Below are 17,503 nucleotides of genomic sequence, written 5' to 3'. Positions count from 1 at the left end.
CTGAACCTGAACTAGTCATTCTGATTAGGGCACCAAGATAAATCCAATCAAAACTGTATTTAGCAAATACTGCAATTATTCAGTCTGTGTCTTCTGCAGGCAACAAACTATTGTCTACACGGGATCTTATTACGTATTAAACCTGTAGTTGGACCTCTGTATGTTTTGTTTTGTTCAGGTTAGGCAACAAACACATATGTTTTAATGGATGAGATTTTGAAATGACCAGAACAACTGCAGTGGGAGGAGAAAGTATGTGAACACTTTGGAATTCCTCACATTTCTGCATAAAATGGTCACTAAATGTGGTCTGATATTCATCAAAATCATAAGAATGAATAAGCAGTGTCTGCTTAAGCTAATACCAACCAAACATTTACATTTTATCATATTTTTATGCCCATAACATGTAAACATTCACAATACAGTGTGGAAAAAGTAAGTGAACCACAGAAATCTCGCTGAACTGCAGCAGTTTTGTAAAGAGGAATGGTCCACGATTCATATCCACACATGTTGGTAATGTCTTGACAACCTTGAACTTTGGGTGCATCAGTCCTCTGAGTATTTTGCCAGTAGTGCTGTGGAGCTTTGGGAAGAACACACTACATCATGTGTGGAGGAAAAATGGAACGGCGCATCAACATAAAAACTCTATCTCCACTGAAGTCTGGTGCAGGAGAATTGTGGTGTGAAGCTGTTTTGTTGCCTCAGGGCCTGGACAATGTGATATCATTAATGGAAAAATTAATTCACAAGTTTATCAAGATATCTTGCAGAAAAAACTGAGACATTTATAACATGCGTGGAATAAGTAAGTGAACCCTTGTATCAAATATCTGCTGATCCTTCTTTTGCAGCAATAACTGTAACCTGTAGGTGCAGATCAGACGTTCACAACAATCAGGAGGAATCTTCACTTACTTTTTCCACGCTGTATTGTGTGTTTACATGTTATGGCCAATAAAAATATGATAAAATGTAATTGTTTGGGTGGTATTAGCTTAAGCAGATACTGTTTATTCATTCTTATGATTTTGTGGAAGATCAAGATCACATTTTATGACCAATTTAGGCAGAAATGTGAGAAATTCCAAGGCGTTCACATACTTTTTCCTCCCACAGTACCTGAACCATCTCATACAATAAAACCAAAAATATAAAGCGAATTGAGAACCACACCAGTTACAAGAGTCCATTCAACAAGAGACTGGAAATAACAGTAGTACACATTGACTTAAATTAAGTTGATTGGTCACATCACAATATACTGTAGCTATAACAGATTTCACTGCAGTACTTTACAGTTTAGATGGATGAAACTTTGCTGTTTTCTCATTTTCATTGTCCGCTTGGCTGCACACTGCCTTTGTGCACTAAAATAATTAATGCCTCTTCAATGGTTGGCCTTATCATTTTTACTTTGTCTGGGAAACCTCCATTTAATGCACATCTGACTGGTCACATTCATTTATCATCTTTGCATAAAAGATGAATCTCAGCCACGCTCTACTTACCAATACCTGATCCATGGATTTGTATTGCCAGTGTCCCTCGTGCTCAATAGGAGAACATTAGGAGTACAGTATTGTATTTGGTGGACCTCCATTTAGGGCACATATGACTGCTCTTTTTGACTCATTCTTTTGCTGATATTATGTAAAAAATATGAACTCATGCCAACCTTTAACCTTTGCCATCCCACTTGTCAATAGGTGATCCCTTGCTATGCATTGCCCTCTTTGACCTACAGGAGTGATTGCCTATGCATATTTTAAAGCCTACATGCTATAGTCTTGAATGGTATACGTGGAGGCTTTTTGTGGCAGTGAGCTAAAGGGTCTTGAAAAGCGCCTGTCCCTGCTCTTCTACTCAGCCGTAATGGATGGGACGTCCTGCCTCGGGGTTAGTCTTTATTTGGACGTTTGTTTGTCGCGTCCTGCTTTGTCCACCGCACGGTCTGACCGGAGCACATGAAAGGGCTCGGCCAGACTTGAGTTTATTTAGAGATACAATTAAAGGGTGGATGAGGGGGGTGAGTGGAGTATGCAAGACAGACAGTTAATTACTCTGAGTTCAAATATTATTAAAGTATAGACTTAGAAAAGGCTTATACTTTTATCCAATAGATTTTTTCCAATTTGTAATGTTGAATCTCAAATAACATCCGTATGTGCTTGAATAAGCTTGTAAAATTAAATTACACATTTTCATTGTGCATACCACAGTTTGATAGTTTAGAACCTGTGAAAAACCAATCGTGAAAAAATATCTTTAACAAATCATGGATTAGTTGAATTTTATACCCTTTAGGTTTTGAAGGCTCACTTCCTGCAGTCCTCAGAAGAGTCACATCATGTTGCTGTGACGTGTCTAGGCAAATCATGGGACAGAGGAGAATACCATAAACATATTGATTATACGGTTCCAAATGGACAGGATGAAGGGCCTTGTTGACTTTCTCACACCTGAGATGCTGTGCTGATGAAGTCATCCTACTTCTACCTGAAGGAAAACATGTGACTCAAAAATGATGGAGCCCAATCTGTGTCCTCGCCAAGGTGTCTCCATTTGTTTTCAAATTCCGTGCACCTTTATAGGACATGTTAAGATTGTGTCAGCGCTTAGCATCGTGTTGGTAATAGCTGTGCTGCTAAAAAGTCATTTCAATATGCTCCATTCCCCACTTTTGCCAGCAGAGGGCAATAATGCACTTCACCAGTGTACAAGCAGACACCTCAAATAGAAGAGTAGACTTCAGAATCAGACTTGTGCATTTCTTCTTCTTCTTCTTGTTCTTCTTCTTGTTCTTCTTCTTGTTCTTCTTCTTCATCATCATCAATATAATGATCAATCATCATCAATCGAGTCATAACCTCTGCACACTGTAGGCGCTGAGGTTTGCTCGCTCGAGATGTGCAAAAAGAGCATTAGGTTAATTGGTGTCCTGAGAGTGATCTAGTGTACGTGACTATACACACTAGAATGTGGCTTCCATAAGGAAACGTCACGCACAGCCGTGTGACACGAGTGACAGCTGATCTGTGGGAGAGGTGTGAAAAAACCAAGACCTGACAACTTCAGCGGAATAATGCTTTTCATGATTTTGAGTCTCAGCAAATGGTCATAGAAGCGATTAGTTAAGCGGTTTCTAAACACTTTAGCTATTATTTAATTTATTAGCCTAACTAAATAGCCCCCAAAGGCCTACGCAGTAGCCTATTGAATCATAATGTTATTACTAATTTATTCCCCCCAAAAATACAGGTTATAGGCAACTTATCTTTCGGAAATAATTGCCACAACTGTTTTTCTGCCTTCATAGGGATTGAGATTTATATTATAGTCTGAATTTTGGATTGTAGTGGCCCTGTATTGCTAGTTTGTTAGTGAATGACTGGCGCCACCTTCTGGTCACATAGATGACAAAAATATTACTTGGCTTTGTGCACTTGATGAAAAGGCTATTGCATCAAGTATTGGCTACTAATAAGCTGGGTGTTACCAGATCAATAGCAACAAAAATGATGAATGTGATTGCACTGTTTATTCCTCGCACCAACATTTATTATAATAGACTTTGTCAAACCAGCGAGTGTTTCTTCATATGTCCAGCAGATGGCAGCACTGTACTCTGAATGGATCTGGGGTGGTCTGAACCTGATCGACTTCTTGGCATCTTTTTGTGGGTACATTTTGTTGAGATTGTTTTGAAAATGCGCCAGGGCGGGTTTTCCCCCATTCACTGTTAATAGATCTCATTTAAGTGCGAAATTATTGTACAGTAAATTTTGCGTGTTGTTTGCCTTGGCTATACCGTATGGAGCTTTCACTCTGACATTGTAAAGGCATATTCACCATATTATATTAGTTAACCATTTATTGATTTCATTGGTCTGTACTGCTCATCTTGGTCAGCACATCCTTCGATCTCAATGGATCTTTCCTGGCTAATATGCATTTGGTTTTAAATATATATATATTCAGTCTTTACATATGCCATACAGTGTTACAGCTCCATAATTGCATTGTATTTGGTGGGGAATCAAGTCCCATATGAGAAATAGATTAAGGCCACGTTCATAATTTCTCTGATGGACTCAGGACACCAGTATACCTTTAGGGCACATGTAGGCTGTTCTAAAATCATTATTTGATTCAATTATGAGAATGAAGCCTCATTTACTTTGAACATTGAATTCATTCAACCTGTCCATATTGAGATGCCTTCACTTTGCAACCTCTGATAAAAAGGCAATTGTTCTTAACAATATAGGGCAGGAGTGGACATGCCGGTTGAGGCTTTGATTCCCTCGTCCACCAGTTTACACAGTCATTTGTGCCCTGGAACAAAAACATTACAACTCTATAGGCCAAATATTTTCCTTCCAAAGTGAGATGCACAATATATTACTGGCAATATTAGGCGACGCATTTTCCATAAAAACAAGAAGCCACAATATACCAAGTCATCCATCAGACTTAGACATACACATTTGGTTTTATGGTATCTTAGAAATGTTCAATGCAGTTTTAATCATAATTTTCTTCATTGATTACGTCCTGGTTTAGTCACAATGTACAATTTTTGTTTACATTTAATGGAACGTACTGTGTAGAAATGCTTTTGTAAAATGTCATATCTCTATTACAATATTCCACACATGTGACTGCACCCTTCCATCTAAGTTTACTCAATAGGCCATGTTCTGTAAAGATTTCACTGAAAATAGATTGTAATGATGCCTTATTACATCAATGCTAACCCAAGAGCAGCCTATTTTCTCACCTTTTTTTTTACATAACAAACATTCAAGCGTGTCTTTTGGAAAACTTGTGAAAGAGAATAATGTCCTGAAGCAAGTTTCACATTAGAAAACCGGGGTCAAACCGTTTAAAAAGTGAAAGTTTTAATACCCACAATAAGAAATGCATTTTGTTTATAGACCTGCCCTGTTGACGTTTCATTTTCTTTTTATTCATCTAGATGACTTGTACCTTTATGCACACAGGGCTAGTGGCGTAATCTTGTCGCGGATCGGCCCCAGTGCATAATGAAAAGACGGCTTATCGGGACGCCTGGCCTCAGGGTGACGTCGCACTCCCTCCATTTCCCTATTTCCAGAATAAGGTGAGCGCTACTTATAAAAATCATGGGACCCGAAGACCCAAAGGTAACCATCGCCGCACTGAAATGGGAACAATAAAAGGAATGGAGAATAAAATAAGGAGTTCAATTGGGAAGCCATTAAAATGAATTGAAGATAAGACACATGCCATTCCCTCATCTATTTAACATTCATTGAATTGAATAATCCGCTCTTATTATCGTAAATAGTCTGCATATTTACCCTCAATATGCTAATTTATGTTTGCTGCGAGCGCTATGCGGCTTAATAATTTTTTCATCAATATAGTATGCATATCTCTACAGTCTACGTCCTATAGCCATTTCTAAAGGGGGCACATGAACACAGTTATAGAGTCCTCATTGTCTCCTGTGGTAACTTTCCCATTCATTTTTACCTTGCACTTTGCCCAAGGCCAAGCCAGTTACATTTCAATCAAAAGATTCATTGTAAAGTCATTATACCAAACTAGGGCCCGATAATTGGCTGTCATTTTGCATAGGGGCTAGCACGCTGGCTCTAGGGCGAATGACTGCGGCCTAATCTCTTACTTTTAAGGAAAAATAATGGACAATTTATCATTAATCTATTCGGGGAAATAATAACAAGTTAAATGTCATTGGCTGTGTCGTGCCGTACAAATAGGATGGTGTTGCTCTGGGCGCGATCGTGCACTGACCTCCCTCTTCACACAAACGGAGCAAACCTGAAGCATTAGCATAAGTTCACCTTCCCGTAGCAATATGTTTCACCTCAAAGCAAGAAGGTCTCCAGTTTGTTTTTCGCAGACTGAGTGGAGTTTGCATATCTCCCTGTCTTTGGGTGCATGTCTTTCAGGTGCTCTGGTCATCAACTTAAAACATGCACAATAGACCAGGCCTCCAGCTATGCGATCCTGATCTGGAGATGGGTCCCTGGCTGCTGAATGGTTTCGTCTAGTGCCATGACAGGCCTTCTAATCTGCATTGGAGGAAGGGTCTAATGCAGACAGACAAACCTGTGATAGGTACTCATGACAGGATCCAAGGTCTGATGAAGTGTTCCCATGCAGTTTTGAGTGTTGTAGATCACTTAAAGGAACAGGCCACCGTTCTTCACCTTCTTCCTCCATACTGAGATATGTTCTTACCTGAGCTTAGACGAGTTGATGCGTACCTGTCTGGTCTCTGTGCGTGCCCGTGAAAGAGTTTGGTAGCTTCCAACTTCACCCCCGTTTGGAGCTATAGGACTATACTGGGAGAGGCCATATGCTAACAACATCTTTGGTCATTGTGCATGACTGAGGGTACGCACAAAGACCAGACAGGTACGCATCAACTCTTCTAAACTCAGGTAAGAACATATTTCGGTATGCAAAAACTGTGGCCTATTCCTTTAAGTCAGTAATTTGTAGAAAAATGTACTGTGCATCGAAATATACAGTTATGAATTTCATGAACTTGCGAGTTAGTTTGTTAGCTTTCTGTCACACTGACCCTGAAAAGTGACCCTGCAAGTTGTGAAAAGTACATCCCTGTGAACAATCTGGAGATTAGGAATGAGTTTGGACACAACTAACAATTGAATCTACTCGTTACCTCTTTCATTGTTTGTTAATATTAAGAAAGAAACAAGTACAGGGCCTTTATATAAAGCATCTAACCTCATGCCATGCACACAATATATATAGCAACATAAGACATAACTCTCTTTTAAAGGGAGTTTTGTAAAGTGCTCTTCTGCCAAAACTTAATCTAAAATCTCTCTCTCACATGGCAGCGGCAGGCCCGTTGTGCTGCGGGCCTCTTTAGTAAACAGCCCGGGATAATGTCACAGTGAAAGGGTGAGATGAGCGCAGCACGACACTCATTCACATTCGTTTATGGGATTAAGCTTGAACCGCAATGACGCGTTTGGCATTCAGAGGCAACTGTGGCCTAAAGACAGTCTGTTTGAACAAAGATCAATTATCAATCAGAGTCGGACCAACCAGGAGCCTGCGCCGGAGCCGTGTGCGAGTGGAGTGTTGACAAATAACATGGGGATCTGGTCAATGAATGCACACAGACAAACGCCTTTGGCTTTGACACTGGGCTCTCATCCGCATGCACAGGCCACAGGAGATGGTTATAGAGATGTTTAGATGGATGTTTACGTGATATCCCAATACTCTGCTCATTTTACACACATTAGGCTCCTGACCAGCAATAATGTCCTTGTAATGTTACCTTCACTTTGTCAATAAGTCACTTTTAGAGACAATCAAAATGGAAAGTAGTTGCAAAGAGCTGAAAAAGCTGTGATTTCAAAAACAGTTTCAAGGATGAACTTTTGTTTTTTGGCTCTGAGGTGGAAACACCAAACAAGTAGCATGATGAGGCAGGTTTTATGCCTAGTGCTCTAGTGTAAACCCACACTGGAGGCAAGGAGGGTTAAGGCCTTGCCCAGGGACACAACAGCACTGTGGAGCCGGGATTCGAACCTCCGACCTTCTGATCATGTGAGAAATATAGAGTAAATGTGAATGGACAGACATTCCTGCAGCACAAAAAGCTACAAAGTACTAAAATAAATTTGAATTAACTTTGAACACAGGAAGTACACAATTGACATAACTTCAAATCATAGCAACGCCGCCCAAGAAGTGACTTCCTGTTTTGATCCAGCACGCCAAAATAAAAGCACACAGCTCGTCTCATTGATTAGTTCAGAAGGCACTTGCAACATTACAAGAATATGATTAAATACACACATTTTTAGTGTTTTGTCTGTTATTAGGTAGGCAGAAAGAAAGTTGAACTAATGAATAAGATGGTTTTATTTTGGTTATTTTTTATTTTGGTGTGCTGGATCGAAACAGGAAGTCACTACTTGGGCAGCGTTGTTATGCACAGTGTCAATGTGTGTTATATTTAGGATTTTGCTGAGAATGTTACCCAGTTTTCCCAGTTTTTGTGTTAATTATTGACCTACAAGAAGTCATATGAAAAGTGTGAGATGAAAAGTGTCATATGAAAAGGTCGAACTGTTGCCGTACAGCCATTCTGTAGCTATGGGCTGTGAGCAACTCAGATAAGAACTTTACCTCTCCCTGTGTCACTAATGTTTCATGAAACCTATACTTTTTTGATAGATACTTACCTCATGCATTATCCCATCAAACCAAGCAAAAGTAAAAAAAAAAAAAAGGCTATCTGTTCTTCAATAACCTTATATTTCACAGTTATCCTTCCCATTGTTGCGCGGCGTCAATCTGTCCATTTCCAAATCTCAAAATGTTTGACAAAGGCCTGAGATGCCGACTCTGGTCATGAATATAATCAGCAGCGTCTTCATGTTGTCTCTTTATTGTGAATAACTGCAACAGATGAGGATTATGTCGAGGATTACTTGTTATTATGCCTGTGTTTGAGGATGCTAATTTCGCTCTTTATAAAGTGATGAGAGAACGCGATAGACACGAATGCATTTAAAAAGGGTTTTGACCTTGCTCCTGTGGCTGTATTGTATTGTAGATGGTTGCGGTCAATGTGTGTGGGCCGCGTCAGCTCATGGGGCAGGGTGAAGGTTACAGAGGGGCTCCCAAAACAAACAGACCACGTTAATCCTGACCTTCCTGTGTCCACAGCAGTGATCCAGGGGTTGACCGTGACGGGTAAGTAGCAGCAGGAGTCTGTTGGCACGCCGGGACGTCCCAGACCAGACCAGACTGAATAACGGGACGAGTGAAGGTGAAGTGAAAGTGTTTCGCTGTTTTTGAGTAAAATAACACGACGGATAATCTACATTTGTTGATCCTTGTCGTTTTGGATCCACAGTTTAATGTATGGGCTTCTCACTTACTGACTAACCCTGATTATTGATGGTACTGTGGCAGAGTGGCTAGCACTCTTGACTCACAGGAAGAAGATTTGATTCTTGGAGTGTGTTGGCCTTTTTTGTGTGGAAACTGCACTGCTCTCGTTTCCCCCATCAACTCAAAACATGCACAATAGGTCAAGTAATCCAAGGTGGTCACTCACAATGCACCTTTTAACTGTACTTTTATTGCTTTGCTCAATTCTGCAAATGCACAAAAGGTGCAATCACAGAAATTTAGAATACCCCTGCCTACATTGTGTAAATATTTTTAAGCACTGGCCTCTCTCTTTAGAGCCTTTCACCCAAGTAATTTGGCTATAAAGCATGTATTACTTGTACAACAGCTTTAAATCAACAGCTTTAAAACTAATTTTATACCCAATCTTATATATATTGATAGGTAGAGGCGTCATTATAAGCCCATTTGGGTTTTCTGCCTTTTCCTGCACTTTTATGAGTATATCTTAATGTTATAATGGATTGTTTGCTATTATGTGCAAAACTAAATAAACAAAACCTGAGAATTGCTTGACATATTGGTTGTTTCAGACAGTATTACATGTTCAATAGATGTTAAGATGAGGTTATGCAACTAACTATCTGAATATAATAGACCTGTTCACTGTTAAAAATAACCAGGCACGTTTTCATTGTGGAAATTTCTCCCAAACTATTACAAAATTCAGACAAGAATCTGGAAATGGAAATGTACACCTTATTATATTCTACAATTGGAAAATAATCAGCCTGGTTTACTAACAGACCGACTTGCACTTCCCGTCAGTGCTTCAACATGGGATCTAACACTTCCACTGTGGTAATCTCATACATAATAATGTGTAATAGAGCGGTGAATCCTCGGGACAGTCTCCGCACTGCACTGCCCCGGTGACCTGCGGAGGGTCAACGAGAGCTGCTTACAAATCCTGACTTTATAAAACACAGGTCCTCACGGGAATTAGTCCAACCCGGGCCAACCCCAAACAGGGAAATACAGAGGGCTTACATGTCCGCTGCGCTCCCCGGGGACTTCAAACAGGCGGCGTTAAACTCGCTCCTCTTACATCTGCTTTTGCTCTTTTGTCACGCTGCGTTAGTGCGGGACGACAGGGATTGATCAAACTACAACAATCTGTTCAGAAAACCACAATGCTGAATTAAGCAAACAAAACACTAAATTATCATAATGTTACATCGCACTCAGTTTTGGTTCTAATGTTACAAATTTTCATCCATTTTATATTGTTGACAGCAGCAATATTCTGTCAAACGTATGGGGCTAGTACAAAATAGCTCATTTAATCCATCCACTGGGAAAAACAAGAAATGGACTCGTTCTGCCCGCCACAAACATGGATAAATGAATAAGATTTTTTGTAGCAACCAAAAAGCTTGAAAGGTTAAGAATCTAAACACTCAAATTCAATGTTCAGTCAGATATACAAGAGCAACATTTCCATTGTTGATGTTGCTTAGTAGCTCATAAACAAATGTGCCAAATGACCCTTGTGTAATGCAAATGTGGGATTTCAAAACATTGCCATCTAAATGTTCAGCAGCTTCACAACAAAAGCCTGTGTCACTACTTCTGATGCAGCTAATAATGCTTATTTTATACTTCTTGATGCCAGGCAGAAAGACAGGGTCATTTAGACCCATGATTTTTGGAAACGGTATAAAGGTATACCATAAAAATGTCATCGGTAGAGTGGTAGCTTGTTGTGCATTATATTACATTTTTTTTAAATTCTATGATAGACTTATATATTTTCTGTTTAAGACATGCTTTACACCCAGTTTAGACATAATTTAGTCCAATTTAGAGATACTTTAGACTCTTTTTAGTCCTGATTTGGTCTTGATCTTGTCCTAGTGGTACTGCTACTAGGTCACTGCTCTAGATTATAGTATCTCCAAATGCCACAATCAATTCTTTATTGAATTGAGTAACACAATGTAGAACTCCCCACTTTTCCTTGAAGTAAATAGGGTTTATTTGGCTCCTGAGGTGTTTAATTGTCTCTCCAGTGGACATAAAGAACAGTAAGACCTAATTCCAAAATGCGTAGAGTGCTCTCCTGCATAATATCACTATACACCCTGTTCACTCTGCATTTTTGAAGTCTCGCTCACAAAGGATCATGGGAGCTCTTCCTACCGAGTCTGTGGACAATGGCACAAACAACACGAGGTCTTCATTGGGAGGGTCCCGCTGGGAGCAGATTAGCCTCTTCATGGGGGACGCGACGCCTAGAGAGGAAGTATCAGAGCGGGACGAACCAAGGACAAATCACCTCCAGCCACTTAATATTCAGCACAAACAGCAGCAGCAGGAGACAGGGACAGGGGAGAGAGTGTGATGTCTTTGTTTGGGTCAGAGACACAAGACACGAGTACTCACTTTGAACCCAATCTGTCATTTTAAAAGGATTATATGACCATGAGAGAAGAATCCTGGTCGTGCAGGTCTGATATAACCTGGAATATACAGTGAAAGCATTTAGGCTTTGGGTACATTCAAGTATTGGTTACAAAGGCTACTATAAAATTCACAAATATGTTCAACAGACACAAAATTACGTTGCAGTATTATCATTATATTTGATTTGGTTTAATCATTTGATGCCCTATAAGTGTAGCTCAACTTAAGATGGTCTAGGACTCACTCTGCTGCTGCTGCTTTGGCTTGTGACTCTTTAAATGACAGAACTGACTGCAAGAAATAGGCTTCAAGGTGGAAACCAAAAAGGCACATTGATCAGTGTGATACTACACTGGGTCAGCAGGGGGAACTCGTGAGTTACTGACTTGTCACAAAGTAACTGACATGGAAAACCTTCTGTTATGATTTATGAAGTTAGAGCTTATCCTATGTAATACTGTTTGATAGGCCTGTAATAGCCAATTTGCTTCAGAATATATCAGATTATTCAGATTATATATAGTAAAAAAATAGCATACGACAAGCGCCAAACGAGGGTCAAAGTGTTATAGCCTATATGAATGAATCACGTAAATCATGATGAAGTTACGCCATACTTGTTATAAGGAAAGCTCCCATAGATATTGCTCACTTAAATGAGAAGAGCGCCTCGTTTGGGAATGATTGACAGGTGCTGAACTCTTTCCCACACCGCCCCCAGCCGCAGTTTAGCGGATAATTAAAAAATAAACCGGACAAAGAGCGGTAAGTCCGCGGTTAAGCGTGACAAAGGGGACGGAGCACGTCCCCAGAGCCGTGAAACCGACACCGCATTAATGCACCGCAAAGACAAACAGTGCGCTCCGCCAGCTGTTCGCGTCAGTGTGGGCGCGCAAAGGCCCCGGGTCCGCGGCACTTCGGCCGGCTTCATGGGCTGGGCTTGTGGGAAAGACTTGGTAATAGGGAAGGGTATAGACTAGATGCTGTTAGATATAGACAATAGATGGCATGGGTTAGCAGAGGAACGTATTGGCATATTATCTTGAATGACAACTATTGGTTTGCAAGCCTTACTTTTCCCATCAAGTTTCAAGTAGGCCTACCGATGTTTTCATTCCCCGGATGCAGTGATCGTTTGGCGGCGACTTTACCTCCACAGGCTATTTGACCTGTCTCCAGAGACTGCACCTGTTTTTGCGCCATCCCACAAACAAACCGCACCTTCATCTGGTGACGCTGTTTGTTACAATAGACATATGTTACCACAGAGCTGTGCGGTTTTAGAAGTACGTGCAACCTCATTCTGGGTTACGTGAAAGAAAAAGACATTGATAAACCTAAGAAAATAGAATGCACAAATCCATTTCAGTCCAATTATAATGTCGATGATACTCATGATACTATAGGCCTAATAAAGGTTAGCTTATGAAATGATCTGGACCAAGTGTATCAAAATTATGCTCCATGTTATTAAACAATTGGGGGAGGTCACCTCACTGTGGAGTGCAAAGTGAGCTCGCTTTAACAGCAGCTGTTATAATGGAAAAGTGAATACTGGTAAATGTGATGTTAAGGCTTTGTGGAGATCTAAATATTTAGGCTGGAGAGAAGATCAGGTGTCTGCAGAGTCTGGGGGTTCTGTTGGAGCAGATGAAGTGGATAGAAGATGTAGCATTTAAAATAATGAGAGACCACATTTCTTTTTTGTATAGCCTTCAAAGCATTTCATTGTGGGCCACAGAATGCAGTCAATGCAGAAAAACACTCAAGTGCGTTTAGCAGCCAAATCTTTAGCCTTGGTAGAAAGTTAAAAGTACCATCTATGGCCACTAACTCAGTGAGAATTCACTTTATGGCCCAGGGCCTTCTTGCCTCAAAGACCGTCCGGGGTTCGAGTCATGGACCTGGTGGGGGCTTTAATTTTGGAGTATGTATCACATAAGGGTGCACCGGTTTCCTTATACCACTAGAGTCTCACGAGACCATCCAAAATAGGTCAAATGGATTTTATTTGCTTTAGGTATGAGAAGCTGTAAGTATTACTCAGGAGCGATTAACTCACTCTATAAACCTGGTTTCATCATGTTTCAAATCACCATGTTCATAACAGTAATTTGCTCTTACTATGTCAGTCCATTTGAGATCATTATCACGGTATCATTTGCTGCAGTGGGACGTTTACAGGCAGTGGCAGCTGTGCTCCGTCTCTGGGTCGGTCTGAGTCCTGCACTAAGGACCGGGCATTTCATTACGAGCCGTGATTAGATTTCTAATTACACAGTTTAAACTCTAAGTAGGCCATTTGCACTATAGATTTGGACCAGTACCCAGGTCTGGTTTGGCCTAGTCTGTGTCTGTCTTAGTGGATCTTATAGGGCGGCAGCTGCTTCTCCTTATTGTCCCAAACTGTGTTGGTCCGCGCTGCCCCAGGATTAGGCCCCGGTTATGTAACACCTGTCGAGTCAAGATATAAATCTGAGGAGGTGATTGGCAGCTCCAGACCAGGAATAGATTATATTAGTGTGGCATTTCTCTTTGAAGAGGACATAAGCTCGGAGTCGCCTGGTCCATCCCATGATTGGCGGAGATAATAACTTAATTAGACGGATTTAGATGGTGAAAAATATGCCTAAACATTTCAGAGCCTCATTTGGAGCCTGTTAGACGCCCTGATGGAGCTCATAGAGGGGTGTCTCTCCTGTGATTAGTGGCGGTTAAATTACAAATTATAGACGGTGTTTTGGAAAAAGCTTGATTTGGGATTAGTAAAGATATGCTGAAATAGGCTGAGTTACCCTGACTTACTTGAAATATGATCCTTAGTAGGCTATAGTAAAAATTCAAATGTAAAGTTCAAAGCTTGAACATTCGCGTTTTGAATATTGATGTTGTGTGGCGAATTCATGGCAGAGAGTAAAGTATCGGCTATATACAGTATTGTTTTCAGACTGATAGAGCTGCAGTATCTGAATTTACGAGTATAGGGGAAAAGCACATAAATTCTTATGAAATTATCTAGGCTGTCAGAGTATATTTCTGTCTCTTTCTCCTGAATACTGATCTAAATATGTGTGCTGTTATACGCTTTTATAAACATTGGCAGAGTTGTGTCATATATAAAATTGAACTGCCTTTTAAATTAGGTTTGTAGCATCATCATAATAATTTTCTTCCTCTTTTCAAACCTAAAGGAAAATCACCTTGTGCTATCCCTGACGATCAACAGAGGGCGCTGCAGTCTTCCCCTCCTGTCTAATCAGTGTCAACCCCATTTCCTCTGCAGCAGTCAGACAGACAGCCCGTGTGTGTAAAATAATAGGGGCCCATCAAAGGGAGAGTGAAAGACAACAAGAGGCATAAAAACCTGAGCATTTTTTTTCCAGTTATCAGATTTCCGAGTGTCCATTAAACTTCACTCGGCCCTCATGAAGTCTGTAGGGCGTAACACACTCTCCTGCATTCTCCCGGTGCTTTGATTTGCATGGACAGAGCTCAAGGATTCTTGTAATCCATGTCAATCTCAGGTGATCTTACAAGTGCAAATGGTCACACACATTTCCTACTGTCCACATCAATAGGAAGAAAAAGCACGTTTCACAACTTTCAGGGTCACTTCTGTAGGTCACTGTCAAGCACACAATCAATAAGAAAGCTTCATTTTCAATTTACTGAAGGTAAAGGCCATATGATATTACTAGTACAAAAAAAAAATCATACATGGCCTTTAAAGGAACAGGCCTCCATTTTTCCATACTGATATATGTTCTTGCCTGAGCTTAGACGGGTTGATGCGTACCTGTCTGGTCTTTGTGCGTGCCCTCAGTCACGCAAAATGACCAAAGATGTTGTTAGTATTTGGCCTCTCCCAATGTATTCCTGGCTCCAAACGGGGGTGAAGTCGGAAGCTACCACGCTCTTCCACGGGCACGCACAAAGACCAGACGGGTACGCATCAACTCATCTAAGCTCAGGTAAGAACATATCACAGCATGGAAGAACTGTGTGCCCTCAGTCACGCAAAAAGACCAAAGATGTTGTTAGCATTTGGTCTCTCCCAGCATATCCCTATAGCTCCAAACAGGGTGAAGTTAGAAGCGACCAAGCTCTTCCACGGACACGGACACGCCTGTTCCTTTAAGGGAGTATTTACCTGCCAACTGCAAAAAGACCTAATGCAAATACTCAACAATGTCCTGTGATAGTCTTTGGTGAGCTAGAAAAAAATAGACCAATGTTTCTCAAATTTTCCTCACAAACAACCACCAAGGCTAATAATAAGGGCTAAAATAGGGCCAGACTGTGGCTTAAATGGCAATAAACAATAGTCAACCCAAAGAAGTCAAAGAAAACACACGCTGATTTTATCAATGGACAGCAACTGAATTAATGGATTACTCAAATGAAACAGTACCTATATTCTTACTTTAGGCTAAATTTACTTTCCTGAGTAGCCACTGTGTATCCTCCGCCTTCAAGAGTGATTTGCATTCTGATGAGCATAAGTTCCACACCCTTCCTGTTTCGACAGTCCCCATATATCCAGGCTTATGTTAGTGCTTTCCTCCAAATCTGTCCAAAACAATGTTAATATCATAATGTGTTAAGCCTTGTGTTTACTCAGTTATTATGACACAACATAGGGACATAGAACAAACACTACTATCTATTTTTGTCCATAATAACAGCACTAAACACTTCAAGAAGTCAATTGTCCAGAAGAGGTGTTCCTTCCCCCCTTCTTAAGCGCTTTCTAAAACCCATTGCTTGTTCTCATACATAGCAAAAGCTAAACCACATGAAATGCAAAATGTACAATGTATTATCTCATGGCTTTTACATTAGGAAACCCGAAACAAACCTCTGTCGTGCTGTATATCAGTGAATCTAGAACAAAGCTAGTATTTTATTTCAGAAAAGAGAAGAGGCGTGATGATTTATAGTCACAGAAGTCTGGACTGAAACCAACCAGACCTGCCCGTTAGAACTGGCACCACCTCACCACTTTATGGCCAAAAAATACTTTGGCAAGAAGCTGGAATATTTTTGGGCTTCTGGCTAAATCTGTAAAACATAGATTGTAGTATTTAGTGAAACTATTTCACCATAACTTGTCCAAAACTAATTTATTCTCAAAGCTAATTAGTAGCTGCTCTAATATTAATTCAGCATAAACCCCTGTGGAGACAAACTGGCTTCCGAAAATAATTTGGTCAAGAAATGAAAAGTGGCCTTTCAGATACTGTAGAGATATGGCTGAGAATGTTGCCTCTATCTCCAACTATTGTACAAACGTGTGTGTTTTATTACAATTTTCATCAACACTTCACGGTCACATATCCATGGCATGATGAGATATGACACAACCAGGTAAATAAAGTAAATACGTGTTGTTACCTCAGAGGAAGGGCGGATTTTGACTTCGCAATTGTGGTTTATACCCAATAGCTTTTGCCAATGATATGTTTTGAGTGTAATGTTATCGTCCATGAATAACTTAAATGTGTGTCCATTTTACAAAGAGAAACTGTAATGTCTTGGCTGAAGTTTTCTGCAGTGTTGTGGCACAAGGACCTCTGCGTACACAAGCACTTGGGATTATTTCAAATGACGTAATAGGGTAAAACTTAATCAGTTAATCAACATTTATTTGTACAGCCCTTTACAACACAACAAAGTGCTTTCATTAAAAAAAATATGAATAAATAATATGAATTTTGAACCTTGTACAACTTAAAAAAAAGACTTACGTACACTGATAGCCTGTAAAAATAAATTAAATGAAAAATGGTGTTATTTTTCCCCCTATTACATCGCTGATCAGCACTTAATAACTTTTAGGATATTTATACAGATTTTTTTATTGATGTTCTATGTTTTTCATGCTGTTATGCAAGGGAGTGCTCTCCAAATGAATTTCGTTGAGATTAATTTTCCAATGACACTAAAGACCTATCCTATCCTATCCTGTCCTATCCTATCCTATCCTATCCTATCCTATCCTATCCTATCCTATCCTATCCTATCCTATCCTATCCTATCCTATCCTATCCTATCCTATCCTATCCTATCCTATCCTATCCTATCCTATCCTATCCTATCCTATCATATTGCT

The sequence above is a fragment of the Gobius niger genome, assembly GCF_951799975.1.
Source record: "Gobius niger genome assembly, chromosome: 16".
NCBI classification, from domain to species: domain Eukaryota; kingdom Metazoa; phylum Chordata; class Actinopteri; order Gobiiformes; family Gobiidae; genus Gobius; species Gobius niger.
This window is presented reverse-complemented; position numbering follows the sequence as displayed.